The sequence below is a fragment of the Pyxicephalus adspersus genome, chromosome 11 (genome assembly GCF_032062135.1).
Source record: "Pyxicephalus adspersus chromosome 11, UCB_Pads_2.0, whole genome shotgun sequence".
Taxonomy (NCBI): Eukaryota; Metazoa; Chordata; class Amphibia; order Anura; family Pyxicephalidae; genus Pyxicephalus; species Pyxicephalus adspersus.
In genome coordinates, this window is record NC_092868.1 from 33,457 (window position 1) to 55,293 (window position 21,837).

Sequence of the window (21,837 nt, forward strand, 5' to 3'; positions counted from 1 at the left end):
GTGATGAACGAACGTCCGTTCACTTTCCTGTCGTGCACATAGTTCCTCTATCGCTTAAACGATCGTATCTATTGTGTGTACAATATCTTCGAACGATCGTGTCGTTACCTCTATGTGCAAGATCGGTGCTATACGATCGTTCGTGTATATCGTGCAGGAACGTTCGTCGTTCGTTTTCCGACGATAATAATTGGAAGTGTGTACGTAGCTTTAGCTCTGATGAGGACATTGGACACTTTAGTAAGGGATGTTTCCGTGGAATGGGCAGCTCACCAGACTGGAGGGGGTCAAGGAGAGAGTTGGTGCTCAGGTAATGGGGGAGTGTTTTGTAGATAAGGCTCTCAAGAAGTTGGAAACATATAAAAGAAGAGAGATAGAGCAGTAGCTAGAAGGTAGGGATGGGTGTAGTCACTAAACGTACGTGCTCTGGACTGTGCAAGCGCAGAGAGCCAGGTGTCACTCATAGGGGAATAAACTTCCCCCAGAGTGACGTCTTGATGCCAGAACCCACCAACTTTCCCATCGCAGGTCTGAGCCCACAGACACAACCCACCCCACCCACTGCCCTGAGCCTGCGATCCATACCGGTGACATGGTCTTAGGCTCTGGCCCTGGTCCTTCTGACCCCACTGGGAGACACACTGGGCAGAGCCACGGACCACAGGTTGGTGACCGCTGGTCTATATTGCATCTTAAGACCTGGGAAATGACATTCAGTTAATATATAATTGACATGACTGAGAGCTATGGAGCAAACTTGGATATATATGGGTCATTTGGTCTATATTTCCAGAAAGTTGTATGAACATCTGTTTTTTTCCTAGTGATGCAATCACTGTCCCATAGCTGCACCACAGACTCCCCAAATATTTTTACAGTGTTTGTACTCGGTTGACCCTAAATACCACCTTCCTTGTCCTTCCTACAACTTTCTAAGCAATATAGTCATAGAATTTTAAAGATCGTTGCGAAAGGCGTCAAGTAGGAAAAACAGCTTATCCACCATTTTTACACAGCTTGGAATGCAACCAATGATTTCTCACCCATTTTGAGTCCAGCGAACTGATCCCCCATGTAATGTATTGTTCATATTAGGCTGATGACAGCTGTACTGATTTCAGGGCAGTGAGCTAAATGAAAGCAAGTCACTAATGCTATAAATTCCATCAAATTAATATGAATAATAAATTAACAGTCTAAATTAAATTTTAAATGAAATCCATGCAGCTCTTTATGTTAGAGCACTTTTTAGCTAAGTCAAATTCCCAGGAAAGGTGATGATAGTAATAGTTGAATATCAAAGCAGCCCTGACATGAGAGGTAAATATTTCTTTATTACAAGACCTAATAATTGCTGCAAACCTTTTAGTGACTGTACAGCTTCCAATTTAAAGCCTTAGCTGGAGTTTTCAAAGAAAGGCAAATCCCTAAAGACGTTATATCTAGTCATAACTGTTGAGTGCTGCCAGTCTTTAACGTAACCACATTTAGAACTGATAATATTTGGCAATTGTCAGGAAACTTAAAGTGTTTCTAAAATATAATTTTAGCTTTGGATAAAATGGGGAATGTTTTAAACCCATGTCAGGTTTTTTTAGGGCTCTGCAAGAGAGATTTTTCCTCACTTCCTGTCCTGGAGAAAACTTTTTTTTTATCAGACTAGAAGTTAATTAATATTCCAAATGGAGCCTCCAGGACAGAAAAACTCTTTTAGATTTCTATTTCTATCTCACTTCATGCCTCACTCTGACTCCAAAAACTAAAGGTAACATTCACCAGTCACATTCACCAGTCACTGCAGCTCAGGGTGGTCATTGGCTAGAGGTATCTTTAGATAAGTATATTGATTGTCTTTCATCTGACAAATCATTAAGTAGCTGAACATTGGCCAACAGTATCTGAACAGAATTCTAACACTTAAGGCTAATCTGAAAGAATTCTGTCTTTTTGGATCATGATTTTCTTTACAGGCAGTAAGACTTTGTGAATACATTACACTCAGTGCCAGTCCCTCACTTAGAAGGATTGCCCCTCCTTTGAACCCAGATCCATCGGTACCTTTATCCTTCTTAGGCATTTCTAATTCTCATGTATAGATCTCTATAAACAATGCACTTTACAATTTAAATTGTAGCTCTGCCAGGGCAGACAGAAAAAAAGAGGTTACAAAACACCTGTAAGTTTTTTCAGTTTTCCCTAATAAATCTACCCGATATGTATGAGTGGCAGGACTTTTTACTTTGCCCACATTCCTTGTAATAAAAGATCACCCTTTTTCTGAATGTTGGGAAGTAGGTTAGCAGAAGGAATGCTAAATGTTACTAAATGGCCTATTCTGTTCTCACACAAGGCAGCAAGTTCAAGGTAAACCACTATCTAGGTCCTGGAGGTCTTTGTATACAAATGTATGCGAACATCTCACCTACCTGATTACTTTTTGCTTACTTTCAAATTCTCCCATCACCTTACTTGTACCCTACACTCATGCACAAAAATTATACAATATTAATTTTAGACAAACAATAGCAAATTTCAGAACACCAAACCAAAAGTATCAAAATGAAAATTTGATCCTACCACTGAGCTTTTATTGTAACATTTGATTTACGTCTCAGTATGTTGCTCAGCTGATCAATAAAATATATTATAAATAGACTTTCCTTGATTGTCTAAATCTATTGTGCAGAACATAAAGCTTTATTTTTAGGGTGCTCCCATTAATACTAATAAAATCACAGGTGATCCCATTGGAATAAATTAAAAAATCTGCATTAGCGTTGGTGACATTTAATGATTCATTGGTGGAAGACAGAGATCTGCAGGCTTATTTCAGATGTTAAGAGTGTCTCCCAAGGAGACACAGAATCGATAGGACCTTTTCAGCAGGCAAAGTTGTAATTAAAGAGGTAGAAGGATGGTCACCGTCACATCTTACAAGGTCACCTCGATGATTCCATCACAGCCCAAATTCACATGTCTCAATCTACAATATATATTGCAACAATTCTTCTATATTTAGACTTCATTTTGCAATTAATATTTGGCTGAACTGTGTTTTCAGTTTCAATATGATAGCTTTTTTAAGCACTCCAACCCCGAGATAAACAATGTGCTGTAATTAATGCTAAATAAACAAAACAGCCCCTTCCTCTTTTATTATGTTAGCTTGTTAGTTAGTTAGTTAATTGGATTCATTAACAAACCACACTGATAAGATGGTAGGATGCCCCGTAAGGTTATGGTTAGGCATCCGAATAATATAATGATTCAATTAGATTTACAGATCAGGAATATTGTTGTATTGGATTTAAATTATTGATTTAATAAATCTTATATATTTGACTGGGGTTTTGAGTCAGTGGAACTGGTACATTTAGAATGTTGGCACAGATACAATGAGGACTGAGTTTGGACTGATGATATTGACATATTGAGGTTAGTGTTTTAGATGTGATTCTGGTACACAGAATACTAGTTTATGGGGGTTTCAGACCAGCATTACGACTACACTAAATTTAGGGGTTTTTAATTGATTCACTTGGGGTTATAGATCAGCATCATACTTTGAGTTTGAAGTGGTAACGCTTGCACCTTAGAATGGAGTTTCATATTGGTAGTATCAGTATATGAGCATGGGAAATTGTGATTCTAGCACAATAAGGTTGGTATTTCAGATCAGGTATTTCAGCACTCTAGATTTTTGGTTAGAGTTCAGTGATACTGGTCCACAGAGGTTTGGTTTTTGTATTGTTCTCCATGATTTGAGTTTCAGATTAGTGACACAGGTACATTAGTGACACAGGTTGGCTCCTCGGGGTTGGCACGAATTCCAACAATGTTATTTAGTTTGTGTATAAATATGTTGCTAATGTTTCCCCCAGATGATGCCATCAATTGTCTTTTAGATAGTAAGCTTTTTGGGGCAGGGTCCTCTTCTCCTCCTGTATCACATATCTGTGTCATTTGCAACCCCTTTTTAATGTACAGTGCTGTGTAATATGTTGGCGCCATATAAATCCTGTTTATTATTATAATTATTACTATTAATTATAATAAAAATAATAATACTATACAATACAAAAGGATTTTCTGAGTTGAATTTGCAAATAAATAAGTGTCACATTTTAAGGAATATTGCCAACTGAATTCCAACAACAAGTCCAAATACCCTCTATGGACAGGTTTGAAACTGTTTTTCCCAAAAATAATTTAAGTTTGATTTACTGAAAAGATATATGTTATTTTATATTATTATCTATTAAGAAAATTGGGAAATGCCCACCTGGCCGTCCCTAATAATTTGGCGACAACACCAAGTTCATGAGTTTTGAAGTTACCTGGAAAACTCATGAATCAGTTTTACTAACTATTCTTTAATTTGCAGAAAAGCAAGATGATTTGTTGGACTGTTGACATTTAAATAGGTCTATCCCTTAATGTGGGTGTAAATACCATGTCCATGGCCTTTACAATCTACTCAAAAAGTTGGTGACCATGGATAAGAAGCCAGAATATTTCTGACATTCTACAATTTTGTTCTGCCAATGAAAGCTTAATTTTCAGGTCTGTTTTGATAAAAGACCATTTCATATACAGTAATACATCGGCTGAGGAGTGGCCCTGCTAACAAATTTTTCAGTAAACACATTTTCTGTTTGTTTAAGAGACCTGGCTAACAAATATGGACTCGGCTAACAAATGTAAAAACAAAAAAGCAGGAATCTGCTGGTGTGCAGGATGGAGGTTAGAATGGGGGGGGGGGGGTTGCATGACTTGCAGAAGAATTCTTTTGCTAAACACAGCTGAGGTTGTGAGTGATCTTAGGGTGACTAAGCTCTTCATCAACATCTTGTAACTCTTTAAATAATAGTTGCTTCTTTGGATACTTTTGTGTCCCATGCCTGTGCTAGACATGTGAATCATCATGAGAAATATGTACATGAAGGTTGTTGTATCACCCTGACTGGCTCAGCAGAGGAAGAGCCCACATAGGTATAAAGTCTCTTAACATCATCCAATGGTTTTTCATGCATTATCATTTACCAGAAATGAAGGGAAATGCAGTTCCAGTAGTATCAAATACCCAACTGCTTATTTAAGCCATACTAAAAAAACATTCTACTTGGGACTAAATGTAAGCCTTAGAAAAAGACTTTTGAGGTTTTACTTCTAAAAAACAATTTTTGTCCAAAGACGACTCCAAGGATACATTTACAGTATTATTATATCTGTTCAACAAAAAGTGCTCTTTCTTCAGTCCTGTGCAAATTGAGGTGGGTCAACCTACTAAAAAAGAAAAGATCTGCTAAAAAGTGCACTACAAAGTGAAACTTCTGTATAAATGCATAGCCCTGAGCTCATACCATGTAGTATTTTGTATTTGCAGGGAGGGACAGGATCACAAATCATTTTTTGGCAGTTACTATGGGCATAATGGGTCCACTACTGTAGGCTGAACTACTAACCAGTAGGACCATACTCACTGTGTACATGGCCTAAAAAGATGTTGTGTACCCTAGTATAATACTCCTCTCCTATCAGCTATATAAAAAACATAAAAGACTCCTTTCACCTGCAGCTTTGTCTGTATTCTTCCCTGCAAACTCAAATAAAATAGTACACAGTTAAAGCAAATCATATTATATTTACCCAGAATTAACATATTATAATGCTCTTCTTAGTATATTAACCAAAAACCACTTCTCCTTTATATGTTATATCAACCAATGGCTTTTTAAAAACTTTCAAGGACATTAAAGTGCAAAAGTTGAAGGATTGATTTCCTGGAAACCAATACTTTAGCCAGGCTGAAGGCATTTAGCGGTGTCTCTAACTTGGTAGAGGTTTCTACAATACATCTTGTCTGTATTTAAAGCCCACTTCCTATTTATGAACAAACTGATGGATTGTAAGAGTGGAAAAAGAATCACTGAACAAGAGCTTTTTAAAAGTCTCATAAAATAAAGATTGTGAGTTAGTGATTACAGAGGACAAGGCCAATGATATACTTATTGTAGCTAATACTTCTTCAAAAACCTAGAAGATGGGAAGTGAAAAGGTTGTACCCAGGGGTCTACTATGCTCACTGGAACAGAAGAATATTCCTGCCTAGAAACCAAATCTCTGTACGGTTCATACTAAGAATTTCATCCTTGGAGTAACTTAATGGCTGGGTACAGTGATTTAATGCTCTGACTTGCTTATTTGTATTATACATTTGAGAAGTTGTAATGTAAAGTATTAAACAGACTGATATGAATATTAATATCTTTTATATAATATTTAACATTTATGCTGCTGATAAAATGATGTGACAAATCAAGCAGCTGATTTTATCCTGTAATATTCTAAAGTTGCATTTGGTTGTTATAATACTTCTTACCACAAACACGTCCAATGCACTTCTTTCCTTGTGGACATTTACACATATATTAGGGTCATATTCTGTATACTGGATACACATAGTCAACAAATAAGGATGATAATGGGAGTTTTAGTGTTATTAGCGATTCTTGTTTTGTATTATTAATGGTTTTCTCTTGTTCTGTTCATAGTTTGGATAGTAATTCATCTAGTGTTTGCAGTAAATGTGTTCACTGTGATGAAGTCATTGCACACCTGTTTTGGTGTTACTGTTTGAGCTTGGATTGACCATTAAAGCAACCTAAACATTGCATATTTTGTTTTTTTTCTATAAATGTTTTAATGCAGATTCCTCTTTAATTTTTATCCTGAATTCAGTTAGCCTGTATCAGACCCTGTAAAACCGCCAAGTGCCCTAGCTGCCATTTCAGTGTGTTTTCCTGCTGTTGCATACTAGTTATCTTCCATTGGGACAGAAGGCTGTGTTGGGACTAGGTAAGTGTGATAGGGATCTGTGTAGGGAATGAGCGATGTAGGTTACTTTGACAGGCAGACTGTAGATTATCATTTCTCTATTGATCACAACATTAGGGTTACAAGGGGTTGCTGACACAGATATTGTATATTTCAATTGACCTGTGTTGGGACTGGCACTGCCCTGGTATTCATTTGTCACTTTTTTTCACAAGTTTAAAATTTGTGTGACCATTGCAACTTAGTCTGCATAGTTAATTTTTCAGTTTGTGCATTCTTAAACAGGAAATGTTATTTCTGATTTGGGTGATGTGTTCTGAAAGTAATATAATGAACCCATGAAAAAAATGCAATGCCTTTTGTGCTTTAAGAATGTTTGTTCAGTTGTGTACTGGGAATTTTATCTAGGTGATGTGTTGTAATCAATCTTGGACCAGATCCATTCCAGGTTTGCTGGATCACCCAGATTTACCCATGAAAGTATATCTTCTACAGGCTTGGAGAGCTTTAATAAATCAGGTCCAATGTTCTGAAAAAAAGTGCATTACACTTACAATGTATTTTTTTAGTAATTTGCACAATTCTACTTTTTGTCTTTTATCTGTTGTTGTCACAACAAATAGGATGTACCTGTTGGTGTTCATTCCATATTTCATACATAATATGTGATAGCCACAGTTCAGATAAAATTCCAAAGTTCTATTTACTCCTAAACTTGATAGATGTAGGTAAGAATACATCTTCAGACTGTTTAAGGTGACTGAAGTTTAGGAGGAACAAGGGTGGCCTGAAGAAGATTAGGCAGTGGCCCTAAGCTCGGTATGTGGGAGGATGGAACCTAGAACACAACCAAGCTGAAGTTTCCAATCATTTTTTGATGGAAGATTGCTTAATGGGCCTTTTCAGGTTTGTTAGTGCTGCTGTCCAAATGTGCTTTCCTGGGCATTTGAAGCCGTATAGTCAATGTATTGCATGCTCAAGGGTTGACGCTCTAAATTACAAGAAGGCTATTTGAGCTTTGTGATACCATTCGGTGAAATTGGGGAACCACAAGGTTCCTTTTAACCAGTAAACCTAGAGGGCTACAGTCCTAATTGTTGTTAAAAGTGACTCATGTCTAATATAAAGTGCATTTATTGTTCCAGTTTGATATCCTTCTTATAAATGCTAACACATAATTATTATAGTGATTCCAGAACATCATAGGCAGGATTTATGAACCCTAGAAAGTAAAATGAAGGATTTGCATCTCATCCTATAAACTGTAAAAAAAAGTCCCTTTTCCCACCCCAGTACACATTTTCACCCATATTTGTTATAAAAAAAATAAATGTTTATATTTCTGATACATCTGATGATCTTCTTATGCCTTTTTGGTTTATTTTGGGGCTCTGCCAAGACTATAAAAAACACCTGAATTTTCCCTATTGACCGGCCAGTAGGTTCTAGAACAGAAACATATTTGAGCATTATTATTATTATTATTACATATTATTAATAATATTAATAATAATAATAATAATATTAATAAACAGGATTTATATAGCGCCAACATATTATGCAGCGCTGTACATTGAATAGGTGTTTCAAATGACAGACAAATACAGACAGTGACACAGGAGCCCGAAAGGACCCTGCCCCAAAGAGCTTACAATCTAGGAGGTGGGAGGAAGTATCACACAATAGGAGGGATGGTTCTCTAGTGCAGGGATCCGCAAAGTTTTATGGCTACTAGGTCATTTATTGGGTGGGCGAGAGCACACTAGGCCGGACTCGCCCTAATGGCTGCGCCCACTACCAGGGAACGCCCCTGAAGTGAAATCCCTCTCCTCCCTATGAATTGCGGAGGAGGGGGATTTACCTTCAGGGAGCTTTCCCTATTTTCTGCAGCGGCGGAAGTATCAACACTGGCTGCAGTAAATAGGGGAGCAACTTGCAAAGGGGCAGAAGCGGAGCTTTTGCGGCTCCGGTAGTTCCTAATGCCCCCTGGCCTATCCGCCAGCAACCCGCGACTCCGGAGCCGCGGGTTGCCGGCCGGCATTAGGACGGATCAGCCAGGGGGCGTTAGGCCGGAACAAACTACCGGCTAGGCCATATCTGGCCAGAGTTTGCCGACCCCTGCTCCAGTGTTTATTGAAGATGCTGCTTTTCCTGAAGCTGTCATCTCTCTCCTATTTATATCTTGTGCTGTCATTTAAATTTACACCACTTTACTGAGAAGCAACCAGATAAGTAGGAGATAGATTGAGATAGCACCTGAAGTTTTGTCTTTTCCTTTTGTGGTGCCTTTGTGCTGTTGTCTTCTTAAGGTGCGTACACACTTCCAATTTTTATCGTTCCAATCGAACGACGAACGATCGATTGGGCAAAAAATCGTTCGTAAAAAAGTAACCAACGACGCCGACGAACGAGGAAACTCGTTGGAAACGAACGACCGGACCGGCGGATCGGATTGGACGACGATCGTTGAACATCGTTCGTGTGTACGGTCGTTCGTTGATCGTCCATGTTCAGAGCATGCGTGATGAACGAACGTCCGTTCACTTTCCTGTCGTGCACATAGTTCCTCTATCGCTAAAACGATCGTATCTATTGTGTGTACAATATCTACGAACGATCTTGTCGTTACCTCTATGTGCAGTATCGGTGCTATACGATCGTTCATATATATCGTGCAGGAACGTTCGTCGTTAGTTTTCCGACGATAATAATTGGAAGTGTGTACGTAGCTTTAGTTGTGACTTGTAAGAATTTCCGCATTCTATTCATTTATCTTTCACCTGCCTTAACTTTGGTATTTGCACACTCCTGAGTACGTGGAGTTAGCTTTCACCTATGTAATGATTCTGCCTGAGTGTTGTCAGCCTCAATATTCACTTCATCCACATGCAATCCTTTTCCTATTGGTGTTACCCTAAGGTATCCTTGAGAAACAATTACATACCAAATGCAATCCCTGCATTACAAAGAAATACTGGGCATTTTCACCTATATAGAGGGTGCTCTCAGTGGCTTACTGCAGTTATTCCATCTTCTCTCATTATATTTGTTGAGATAAAATATTTATTATTAGTCAGAAAACCAAACCTACACATTTATTAAGAAAATTTGGCTGTACCACATAGGTATTATTACGATTTTAAAATGTTAACCTACATGGGGATTGCTTTACTAAAGAAGTATAGGATGTTCCAATAGCAAAATAAATAATCTCTTTGTAAGGAATATTTCACCTAAATTAGAAAAGAGGATAAAACTCCGCTGATTTCAACCATACAATCATGTGCAAGAAGAATCAGATTTGTGTGATAAATGTACTCCTTGCAGCAAACAGTCCTTGTAAACATGTTTAAAAGCTAACATTTCAGTGGCCATTTCCTTCCTCAAGGCAGCATAGTGCATTGTAGTGATGCAAAACTTCATGTTGTGTTTCAAAGTAAAAATTATGTTTTTATTTAGATTTCTTTGCTTGTGATTGTGTATTCTTTGCTAGGTGACTTTTTACCAAATTCATTGAGCTCAATTACCTAATGTAAGGTGATAATTTACCTTGGTAACAGCCTAAATTAAAGAATCCAATATTGCACATTTGATGTAACCTAATATTGTAGGAATCCTGAAGCTGTAGAATTGGGGGTTACGCAGACTGAGGTAGACAACTGTGGCGAGAAGTTATTAGGAAATTGTATTATTAGTAGAGTTTCTTGGATGGAATATTTTGGGGAACAATAAGAGGGGAGCATTTGCCTTTCTATAGCTAATGTATAGATAGCTCTGAGGGGTACTGGAAAGAAACAAACACATAATTGTTCTACAGCCTCTACTAATAAAGGAAAGTGCAGTCATTAAAGAATAAGTATTTCACAACATTAGCAGCATGGAAACTCACCACTGTAAGTCACCCAAGGTAAATTTAAATTGTATTTTTTAAAGTAATCAAATGCCTAGGAGAGGGTTTGTTTTGTAGTTTGTATTTAAAAACATTCCAAAAATTCACTTAATTCTTGTGAAGATCTTTCAATTTTGAATATACTGTGGACTTTCCCTAAAGTCCATAGAAATTTGTCATCATTTCTATATATCCATGGAGGATTGAGGTGTCAGTCTTCTGTCTTACCTTAACAACTGCTGCTTTAGTGCCTATCTGGGGTTCCCATAATGTCTGACCTTCCTAACTACAAGAGGTGATGCCTTACTGACCCCATAGGACACCATGGAATTATATTCAGTCTGAACACACAGTTCATCCATTCATTGCTATCTTCTAAATGACTAGTGTTTGCCCTTTCCAGACATTGTTCCCACATTCTGAACAAACGTTTGGCTGCCCATAGAGATGAGAATCCACCACTCTAGACAGGGACATTCATCCAGGGACATTCATCCAGCTAAAAGAGAACAACATTCACTTGAAATTTTCGCTTTTGTCTTTTTTGTTTATTCTCCATTGCTAGAGAAATAGTCCCTTATCTAGGTACATTTTTTTCTTGTCTTTTGATTTATAGCCTCTCTGCTTCCAGTCTTCTGGGCCTGTTATAGCGTTAGCTGGGCTTATTTGTGCTGGAGAGATTCTTTATGGATTTTTCGGTTGCTGACCCTTACCTGTACCTGACATTCCATTTGTACTCAGCCTGGATTGACCTCTGCCTGTGACCCTGACTCTGCTTGTGCCCATTACTTTGTACCTTGTTTGGTGGACTGTTCTTCTGTGTTTGACTTCGACTTGTTTTATGGATTTTCTGTTGATTTCTGTACTATTTATCTGTGGGCTCCTGGTCAGCTGCCCGCCCATCACCTGACACCATCGTCTGCGCACTGGGGGCAACTGAGTGCTGGGAGACGCAACCACTCTCTCGAGGCTGAGCGGGGGCTTGCTATAGGTGAAGATTGTGGGGTAAGATTGGGGGACTGGTGTCTGGTGAGTACTGGTGCTGGCCAGGGCCTTACATTATAACAGGCCACAACAACAATATAAATACCTTCTCATATCATGGAGGATTTGCGCCACAAGTTTGATCATTTTAATGCAGTCCTGTAAATTATATTTTCGTCTGCGACCACTCTCATCAGGCAAGGGGAGAGAGTTGGCCTGGTCATGTTCCTTCTTCAGGGGGAATCCCAGGCATGGGCTTTTAACCTACCACAAGGGTACCCTGCCCTCTCTTCTGTGGACAACTTTTTCAAAGCCATGGTAATCCTGTATGCCGACCTAGACCTAGCTTCTACTGCTAAAGCAAAACTACGAAGTCTCTGACAAAGTCACAGACGGGCAGAGGAGTACTCTGCGGAGTTTTACCACTGGGCTGTTAGTTGCCAATAGAATGATCCTGCGCTTAAGAGTCAATTTTGTTGGGGGCTATCTGATGCCATCAAGGACATTCTGGTTAACCATCCCATGCCAGGGACCCTGGATGACACGATTATGTTAGCCATTAGAATTGTTTGGAGAAGCTGCCTGCGCCTACTGCTTTCCTCAGGGGCCTGGCTGTGTCTGCACCTAGTTCACCTTCCTTTCTGGCCAAGGAGCCTATGCAATTGGGCTCTTCAAGGCTCTCAGCCACAGAGAGGTGGAGGAGGGAAACTAAAGGACTCTGTACTGTCTATCTGTACTGTGGGGAACCTGGCCATTTTGTGTGAACCTGCCCCCAGAGGAAGTTGGGAAACTTCAGCACCTAGGGGGGCTTGGGGAAATGAGCAGGTATGTCCTCTAAAATCTGATTGCATTTTATTATCTGTTGAGATTTCCTGGGGTTCCTCTGTAGAGCATTGCCAGGCCTTGCTGGGTAATGGTCCTGCTGGCAATTATATGGATGAGGCTCTGGCACGCTCTCTGGGGATTCCTATTGTTAACCCACCTGAATCTTTGTGTGTTAGCAATGGATGACTCTCCTCTGCAGCAGGGTAAACCTATAACAGTTACCCCTGAGATTTTGGTAAAGGTGGGTGCCGCCTATTCCGAAATGGTAAATTTTTCTACTAAATATTTCTTCTTCACCTGTAAATTTGGGACTACCTTGGTTGCGCAGACATGACTGGGAATCTAATCAGATTATCAAATGGGGTGAAAAGTGTGTAGAGAAATGTTTGGTAAACTCACTACCTCTCCGTGTTGCTGGTACATCTCTAGAGAAGCTGCCCATTCCATATTCGGTCTTCTCTGATGTATTCTCCCCTCAGGCCATTGATGTCCTTCCAACTCCCCTGCCTTATGACTGCCCAATAGATTTGTTCCCAGGTACCATGCCACCCCGAGGGCAACTCCACAATCTCACAGGCCCTGAAAATTTGTCTATGAAAGCTTAAATAAATGAAAATTTGGAAAGGGCCTTATCTGCCCTTCTACATCTCATGCTGGGGCAGGCTTTTTTTGGTTGAGAAACCCTTTACCTCATATCGATGAGCTGTTTGGCCAGGTTGTTGCACATTAAATTATTGAAAACTTTTTACAAAGTGATTTTTCACACCTCTTTCTCGCTAAACCGCACCCTTCCTCTACTAGTACATTATCATTCCTGGATCGTTGCTATTTGTGTTAACATTTCAAGCATCTCCTTTGGAGAAAGAGAAATATAGGAAAGCATTAACTCTGATACAGGCAGAAGGGAGAAAATATAATGCTAAAATCCAGGCCAGGAGGCTCTGCTTGAGACGGATGAATTTTCAAATAACTCGAAAACGTTTCTGTGTCTGTGGATAAAAGCCTAAATTGTGCATTTTGGGAAGTGGTACAGTGCATTAAGTTAAGGGTACAAATAGTGTTATACCAAACGTCACAATAGGGTAGGAATCCACATTAATCAAAATGTATGGGATTTTGGAGAATTGGTGTGAGACAGTTTAGCAGAGAGATGGAGTGGTAGCCGCAACCATGCTGTGGGTCCTTACTGGGTTTCAGAAGGACAGAAATATGTGCTGATAGATGGCAGAATGTGGTCCTGGGGTATTAAATGCCTCCAAGAAAAGGTTGATTAAGAAGGGTTAACATTTGGGTATATTAAACATAGTAATGTGAGTTTGTCTGCCCCTTGTGCTTTGCCAGGAGCTGCATGAGACAAAGCTCCTACAGGGACATTGGTTTATTAGGGGAGCAAGTGGGTGGTATAGAAGATAAGCCTGAAGAGGTGTGGTACTCTTGAGGACCTCCGTGTCTTCTGGAGAAGTGCTATGATCTGGATGTAGGTTGTAAAAAGCAGTATAGAACTGACCAAAAGTTTCAGCAATATCCTCTAAAGAATAGAGAACTTGGCCCATAGAAGTGGTTATAAATAGAATACATGATTAGGTATGCTTCTTTCTAAAGGAGGAGGCCAAGGCTTTACCACACTTATTACTATGTGTGTAATAAAGGCACTTACAATTTGCTAGATGGGCCTTGGATTTGTAGTAACATAGAGATTTAATTTAGTCTCCAAGGGCCTGAAGCTGAGACTCAAGAGTTTGCTGGGCTTTATGCAAGGGTTCTAGGTGGTGTAGGTCATTCAGTAAGGAATCCACTTTAGCTTGCCTATTCCTTTTTTCAGTATGGCTTTGTTGGATGAGCATACCACAAATAAAACATTTATGAGTGTCCTATGTATGTAATAGATTAGTAGTGGAATTGGAATTACATGCAAAGAACTGGCGTAGCTGTGTCTAAATCATATTGACCACTTGCTGGTTCTGTAATTCTAAGAGGGTACTTTTAATTTGTACTATATAAATATCTAACCGATCTACTAATGTTTCAACTAAAATTTCTAAATATATATTTTTTTATTATTAAACAGGATTTACATAGCAATAATATATTACGCAGTGATGTACAATAAATAGGGGTTGCAAATGATAGACCGATGCAAACAGAGACACAGTAAGAGGCGAGGATCCTCCCCCCAAGAGCTTACAATCTAAGAGTTGTGGGATGTATCACACAATAGGAGGGGGGATATGGAGTGGGGGGTGAGTAGTGAGGATTTAGGAGATAGAAGAAGACGGGTAGGTGAGGTTAAAGCATTGAGTTTTGAGTGCCCTTTTAAATGAGCAGAAAGTAGGAGCAAGCCGAACGAGGACGAGGAGATCATTCCAGAGAGTTGGGGCAGCTCTAAAAACATCTTGGAGCCGTGCATGTGCTGAGGTTATGAGTGAGGAAGTCATTAGTAGGTCATTGGAGGAGCAAAGAGAGCGGCTAGGGGAGTATGTTTCTATCAGGTAAAGGTAAGTGGGACAATAACTGTAGAGGGATTTGAAGGTAAAGCACAGGAGATGAATTTAATTCTCCGGTGAAATGGAAGCCAATGGAGAGAACTACAAAGAGATGCAGCGGAAGAGGAGCGGAGGGAAGGATGGATGAGTCTGGCTGCAGCAGGGGGTAGGAAGGACTCTGTATGTACAGTCAGGTGAAAGAATGAGACTTACACCACCCCCTACTCTGTTGCCAGGTCTAGGGGTATGTGTGAAGTGCAGGCCTCCATGGGAAAGCACAGCAGCGGAGTCTGAGGAAGAAAGCTAAGTTTCAGTGCCAGCCAGGAAGTTTTAGATTAAGAAAAGAGAAGGTTGTGGATAGAGGTTAATTTTTTGCCAACAGATCTGGCATTCCATAGACCACCAGAGAAAGGGGGTAAGAACTTATGGGTAGGTTAACAGACTCCGGGGAGGAGAGGGAATAGAACCAGCAAAGAGAGTACAGGGTGAATGATACATTTTAACAGATAATGGTGAATCGCAGGAATACATTAAACAATATGGGAAACTGAAGTCCATGTGAGCAGGTCCTGTAATGTGATAGTATTGAGGCTTATCAGCTTGTTGAGTTCCAGGAGTGGGATAGGAAGAATCAGAGAGATGAAAAAGCAGTTCGGAATGACGCAGCTAATGTTGTGTTGGAGTCCAGGTGGATGGTGATGGTGATTCAGGCATGAGATCGAAATGTCAGAGTATAGTGGTCCAATGTCCAATCATGTTCTGAATTCCCGGTTCAATTCCCTGGATTCATTCCCATTCCACTTATAATTTGACACTTGGACCTTGCCTGATGTTTAAATAGAAGTGCTTTGGGCCCTGAATATGGACGAGAGTCTAGCCCTAATATTTTATACAATCTCTTTTTTGATATTTTTGTAGTTTTTTTGACAAATTGATCATTTTCATACAATATTTCTGCAATGTCATTGTAGCACCTATTGGCAGTATTTATAGAATATAAACTTATATCGTGATGGTGGCTTTGATCTCTTTTTTAAAGAAATTTTTAAAGTTCATCACTTGTTCATCAACTTGTGACTATCAATCTATTTAAGATGAAGATTGGCTTATTCATAGCTATTTAGATTACACAAATCTTGGTCCTGATAAAGCAGTGGCATTGCTAAATGGATATTGACCGCTTTTGTACACAAAGACTTTACATCAATTTATTGACCAACTATATTAAGGTTTTGGATTGTGTTGTTCCACCCTACTTGTTATTATCGTTTCTTTTGTGCTAAATTTTAAAATGTTTGTAAAATAAAAAATTAAAAATTATTTGCTACAAATAATTTTAAAATGTAAAGTCTAAAGTCCCAAAGAAATGATGTTTGTGATGTTTGGTAATTTGCAGCATTGTTGTTAAGCTTTGATTTTAGGATATGGCCTTGTACTCTGACAATGCTGACCCACAATTTTTGTATTTTCAACTGAGCAGTTTTATATATTTAGGTGGTTTCAGCTGACCTATTTAATTGTTTATATAGTGTAAAATAACTGTTGAATGCAACACAAAGAATTTGTGGCTATGCTTCATTGGTAAGTGTGGATTTGGTCTTTTCAGGTACAGAAAACATAAACAAACCAAATTTATGGCACATATACATACATATACAAATACATATAGTTGCCTCTTTTTTGAATGCATCTCCTACATTTCTATTTGAACCCACCATGTAAATGCTATCTTATAATATAATATATAATATATATGCTATCTTATAATATATACATCCAGCCCCTGTGGCCCTATTGAACCTGCTAATGTGAAAATAAGACATACACATGTCTGCAAGCACTTCGTATCATGCTCAAACCTTAACCAAATGGTATGGAGATTCACAAGAACTTACTGCAGCTTCTGTGGGTCTGTAAAATCACATCAATATAACTATGTGTTGAGTTCTTGCCAGTGTTTAACCACCTGTAATTTAGAGGGCCCACGGACACTTTCTGGTTACTAGTAAGACAGACTGTTTTCAGATGGAAAGATGGCCCTATGACAAAGCAGTAAAGGTAGTAAAACTGGTACATTTTTAAAAACTCCTATTCATCTAGAATGTGTGCTTTATTAAATTTGATCACACATTTTATATACCTAACTCTCTCAATCTCCCTGATTGTACATTATATAGATGCATTGTTAAAGGAGGTTCTTGAACTAAACAGATATTGATAAATGTAAAGTGGAATGTACATTTAGATTGCAAAGTCCAGCATTAGGAGATTTCCCCTACGTTTTATCTTCTATCATTTCAGAGTTGTTTCTGAAGTACAGTTTGCTCTGCAGGCTCATTTACTGGCCGATGTGGACCAAAACCTTATTGTAATGATTTAACCTTTTCTGTTATCACACAGTTTGTAAATTGCCATTCTGGGCCTGGATATCTTTTAGCTTCTGTTGAAGCCAAAGAAACCGAAAAGAATGAAAAGGAAAACATTTTACAAAGCTATCAGGATTGGTTTCTATTTGCAATACAACAGGTCTGCAAAAGTATAACTACCACAATTAATGGATCTGTACAAAGCATGGGGACCATTAACTTATTGATTGCCTTTTACTGTGAGGAGCCATCTTTGTATGATGTGTACCACAATCAGTGTATTTGGTGTAGTCTTGTGGCTTTCTTTCCATCCTCTGTAGCCTCCGCCTCTCTGGTAGGAGGAGAGGAACTCTGTTCACAGAGAGGGAGCTCAATTCTTTCTCTTGCAGCTCAGTTCTGCACCTCATCTTCACAACGCCACCACCAATCACAATTGTGGCGACTGGGAGACTGCTAATTAGATCATTGGATTTTATTTGTTCAATGAAGTGGACAGAGAGCGACAGAAGAAGGGATCTGAGAAGACGAAAAGGGAACAAAGCTAATTCTTGAAAAATCTGAAATATGGATTTATTGAGTCCCCAGGGCCTTTTTCTGGAAGATATCGGAGCATCCTGCGGATAAATAGACAGCAATATAGCCCCCCCCCCCACATTAGGACTGGAAAATCCGCGGGCACTGTGAAGAATACATCTTCAGCACTGGAGATAGAAAAGCATTTTCTATTCATCTTGGTGGGCTGGGAAATAGATGTGTTGCTCCAACAAGATGGAATCCTAGTGCAGCTGCACAGACAGAAAAACAACAAGAGGACAGTGCAGGCAGAGGGAAGGATGGAGGGGAAGGAAAACTGTGAGAGGTTCCCTGCACTGCTGTGTGACTAGAAACCATAATTACATCACAAAGGAGAAATTATTTCACTCAGAAAACAGAGCTACTGGGGGGGTGGGCTGCTGGAAAGACAGATACACACAGTGGGGAGGGGGAGAATCGCCTAAAGCTTGCAGGGCAGCAGGAGAACGGACATTTTCTTCCCCTTTCAGCTGGGAAATCTATGGCACACCTTTTCGCCCTGCGTCTATTCACCTCTGTGCAGCAAAGCAGGAGATCTGCAGCTGTGTGCCGTCGGCCCTGCAGGTGCAGCTGGGAGATTTGCAGCAATTTGCCTCCTGCTTTTTGGCTGGACTAAGAAGGAATTAAAGACAAGAAGCAAATTACTGGGCAGAATCACATTTTGTATAGAAAGCTCCCCTTTTTATGGAGGAGAAAAGGGGGGAGTCGTGATTAAATCCCCTCAGAGATGCAGGAGGGAGGAGGCGAGAGCCGGAGACGGGTGAGTGGTAACCATAGAAATAGTTCCAATGGATAGAACAGACAAGGAGGCGATAGGGACAAGTTCTGCAGAGAGGCGGAGGTTGTGACCTCTCATACATGTATGGAACATTTAGAATGGCCAATCGGCAGCCAAAATCCCCAAGAAAAGCAAACAAACCTTCGCAAAGTTGATTCATTATCTCCGATGTAACCATCATGGTACCAGAAGCCATGTTCCATAGTCTTTTTATTTATGGGTAGGCTGCTGCAGGCCCCATCCTGTATTAACCTTTCCATTGTCGGGGACCATAGGCCGCTCCTGTGAAACCCAACGTTCTGCCAGGGTATCATCACCTATTTTTTGCTAACTTGTTCTCTGCTTGGCGGTTAGGGGTCCCATTGTTCTCTGTTAACTTTCACACTTAGGTATCATTGGCCCATTTGTATTCTGTATCAGGACTTCTGCATTATATTAAAGCTGTCCCAAGATCAGAGGTTCAGGGGGTTGGATTCCTCAATTCTTTATTGCTCTATAGTTCTTCTTTGCTATATTACCCCACACTGTTTGTCAAACTGTCTACAACAGACACTTGGCCTGCAATCTTCATTATGATGGTGAAATAGGTAAACCGGAGCTGTGTAACATATTTGTAAGGCATCCATATTTAGCTATAGGATATAGAGAAAAGTATTGCTCTAGCCAATGAACACTTGTTAACAATTTGTCCCACCCCTGCAGACCTTTCCAGAACCAAGGTTGTAAATGAACAAAATACTTGATAAAGTTACACAAGGTAGCTATTCCTTATAAAAGGAGCTGGGCATTCTTTGGCCAGTACGGCAGGGTCATCCCATTCAGAATCACTACTGGAAAATTCTGTTTATAATATCATGAACAACGTCATTTAGTAAATGTTCTCCTTGAATAGATTCATTCGCTACAACTCAATGCTCCAACCAAAATTATTCTTTTTCTCCCTTGCTCATTATAAACCCTGTGCAGCTGTATGTTGGGATTCCAATAAACGCTGTCAAGAGGGGACACCAGATCTCTGGATGAACGCAACTGTTTACTAAAGACATTTTGGGATATACACAGAATAAAGCTGCTTGACAACAATAATGTATAGAACATGTAACTGAATGCTACCCACTGATACCAGAACATTATGTTTTCAACATTTTATAGCAAAAGTACTACACTGTAATCATACTTCAGCCGAAATGTAGTCCTAAGGTGTAGCCAGTCCCATTAGAGTATTGCTGCTGCAAGCACACTGCTGATGGACTCAAACAATAGGGGGTATTAGGGCTATTCACAATGAGAGTTCAAACTGGCTGAGCTTTGGTGTACACTACATGAGTACTGCAATTTATAATCTATTTTTTGCATCATTACTGTGTTGTGTGTTTTATACACAGAGTTTCTATTAGAATGAATATGTACCTGAGACATGGAAATGTTGTGAATGAAGTGCCACTACAGTGTGCTGAAGAAGTTTTACATTCTGAGCCCATCTTTTCTCAATTAGGTTAATGGTATCTAAGCATAGAGCAAACTAGTTCATTTCTCATTATTGTGCAAGATTATGTATTTCACTTGTAAGAAAAAGTCATATTGTTCAAACCCTTCTCCCCTGGAATGTCATGACTTGAATATGAAGACTATAATTTGTTTAAGTCTATTGGCTAGCCAGGTTTTGTGTGCTAGTTTGTGAACCTCTGAATTATGTAACAAAACAAGCCACAATACCCAAGAGATCTTAAATAGCAATATGTTTGGTTGCTCCTATTTTCCTCTGAGATTGTATAGTTCTCTCCTGTTCAATATCTTTGGATATTTTACAGCAACATATGAATATTTCTGCACTTGTTGGATGTTTGATGAATTGTGTAGCTTTTCAGCACTCCAGATCTGAAGCCATTTGGGGGAATAGTCCTGTCCACTGCCTAAAGTAAGTCAATGGTAGAGTGTATGTCGCTGTAGTCTAATAGGGTGTAAAGATGATGTCCAGTCTTTCTTCTTTTACAATTTATGGATCAGCAACAAGCCTCATATTCTTGTGATCTTTGTCAATGGGTCCTGACTGAACAGCTTGAATTACATGTATTTGACATCAATTTAAATGAAAGCTTTGGCCATTTTTCCCAGAATTCAATCATTTCCCCCTACTCACCTACATCTAGCTATCTTTAGTTTGCTCTGTGGCCTTCATACCTTTATAAAAGATTCAGGCAGCACTGGAAATGGTGGAGTGCAATGAGTAAATGAAATATAAATAAAAGTGCTTGGCAATATGTTGTGCTACTTTTTCTTCCTAGCATGTGAATTTAGTCCATTTTCATTGCTGAAATTTTGCAGCATTATTATATGACCACTGCAAATACATACTGAACCCCAACAACATGTCCATCCCTTAATCTAACACAAGTTTAACTGTAATCTAACTCAACCAAAGTTTTAACACTAGTACAACAATAACTAGAAGGAATCCTAAATCTAACCCAAGCCCAACTCTAACGGTAATTCTATGTTTTACGTGTGATAATCAGATCTTTGTTCAACATGACTTTGTTGCTAAAAACGCAATGCTCAGCCAGAAAAAAAAACTAAATAAAAATATAATTCTTAAATAATATAAATAATTCTTTAATTCGTAAAATCACAAAAACATATAAATGTTAATGGTGCCTTTTTAAGCCCATTTCAGCCTTAAAAGCCATCAACACCAACCTTCATTAATTTACAAAGTTTTAATGAGAACAAATAGAATATCATAAAGTCCAAATGTACAATGAGACCAGGGACCAGAATATATGGAAAAGATAAATCATGAGAGAGCTCAAGTTCAAAATATTATGGTGCAAAAAAATTGTTTGACCGTAGATTTATATAGAATATTTTGATAAACATATGGCTACAGTCATAGCATTATAAAAGCTAAAAATATACGATCTTATAAAAAGTGCAACTAAATGCGAAGACCTTTTAGGTTGTCCTGTGAAGAGACTTATTATCTGAAAGAGAAACATAGAAATAAAAAAGTAAAAATTTCTACATGAAGAAATTAAAAGTAGGTTTTGGAGGGGTTGAGGGTCGACAAGGGAAGGAGATGAAAAGAAAAGTTGCTTTGCCAAG

The 21,837-nt window shown here is 39.1% G+C and overlaps 1 protein-coding gene across 7 annotated transcripts in view; it reads left to right on the plus strand.

Annotated features, from left to right (window-relative positions):
* LRRC4B (leucine rich repeat containing 4B) overlaps positions 1-21,837 on the plus strand; it is a 57,103-nt gene that overhangs the window by 7,667 nt on the left and 27,599 nt on the right. For 3 of the 7 annotated variants that reach the window (XM_072425496.1, XM_072425497.1, XM_072425501.1), the window contains exon 1: positions 17,733-18,717. The exons of the other annotated variants lie outside the window; for them this stretch is intronic. The gene's annotated coding sequence lies outside the window, so the exon portion shown is untranslated. Of the gene's footprint in view, positions 1-17,732; positions 18,718-21,837 lie in introns of those variants that run through there. 7 annotated transcript variants of the gene reach the window in all.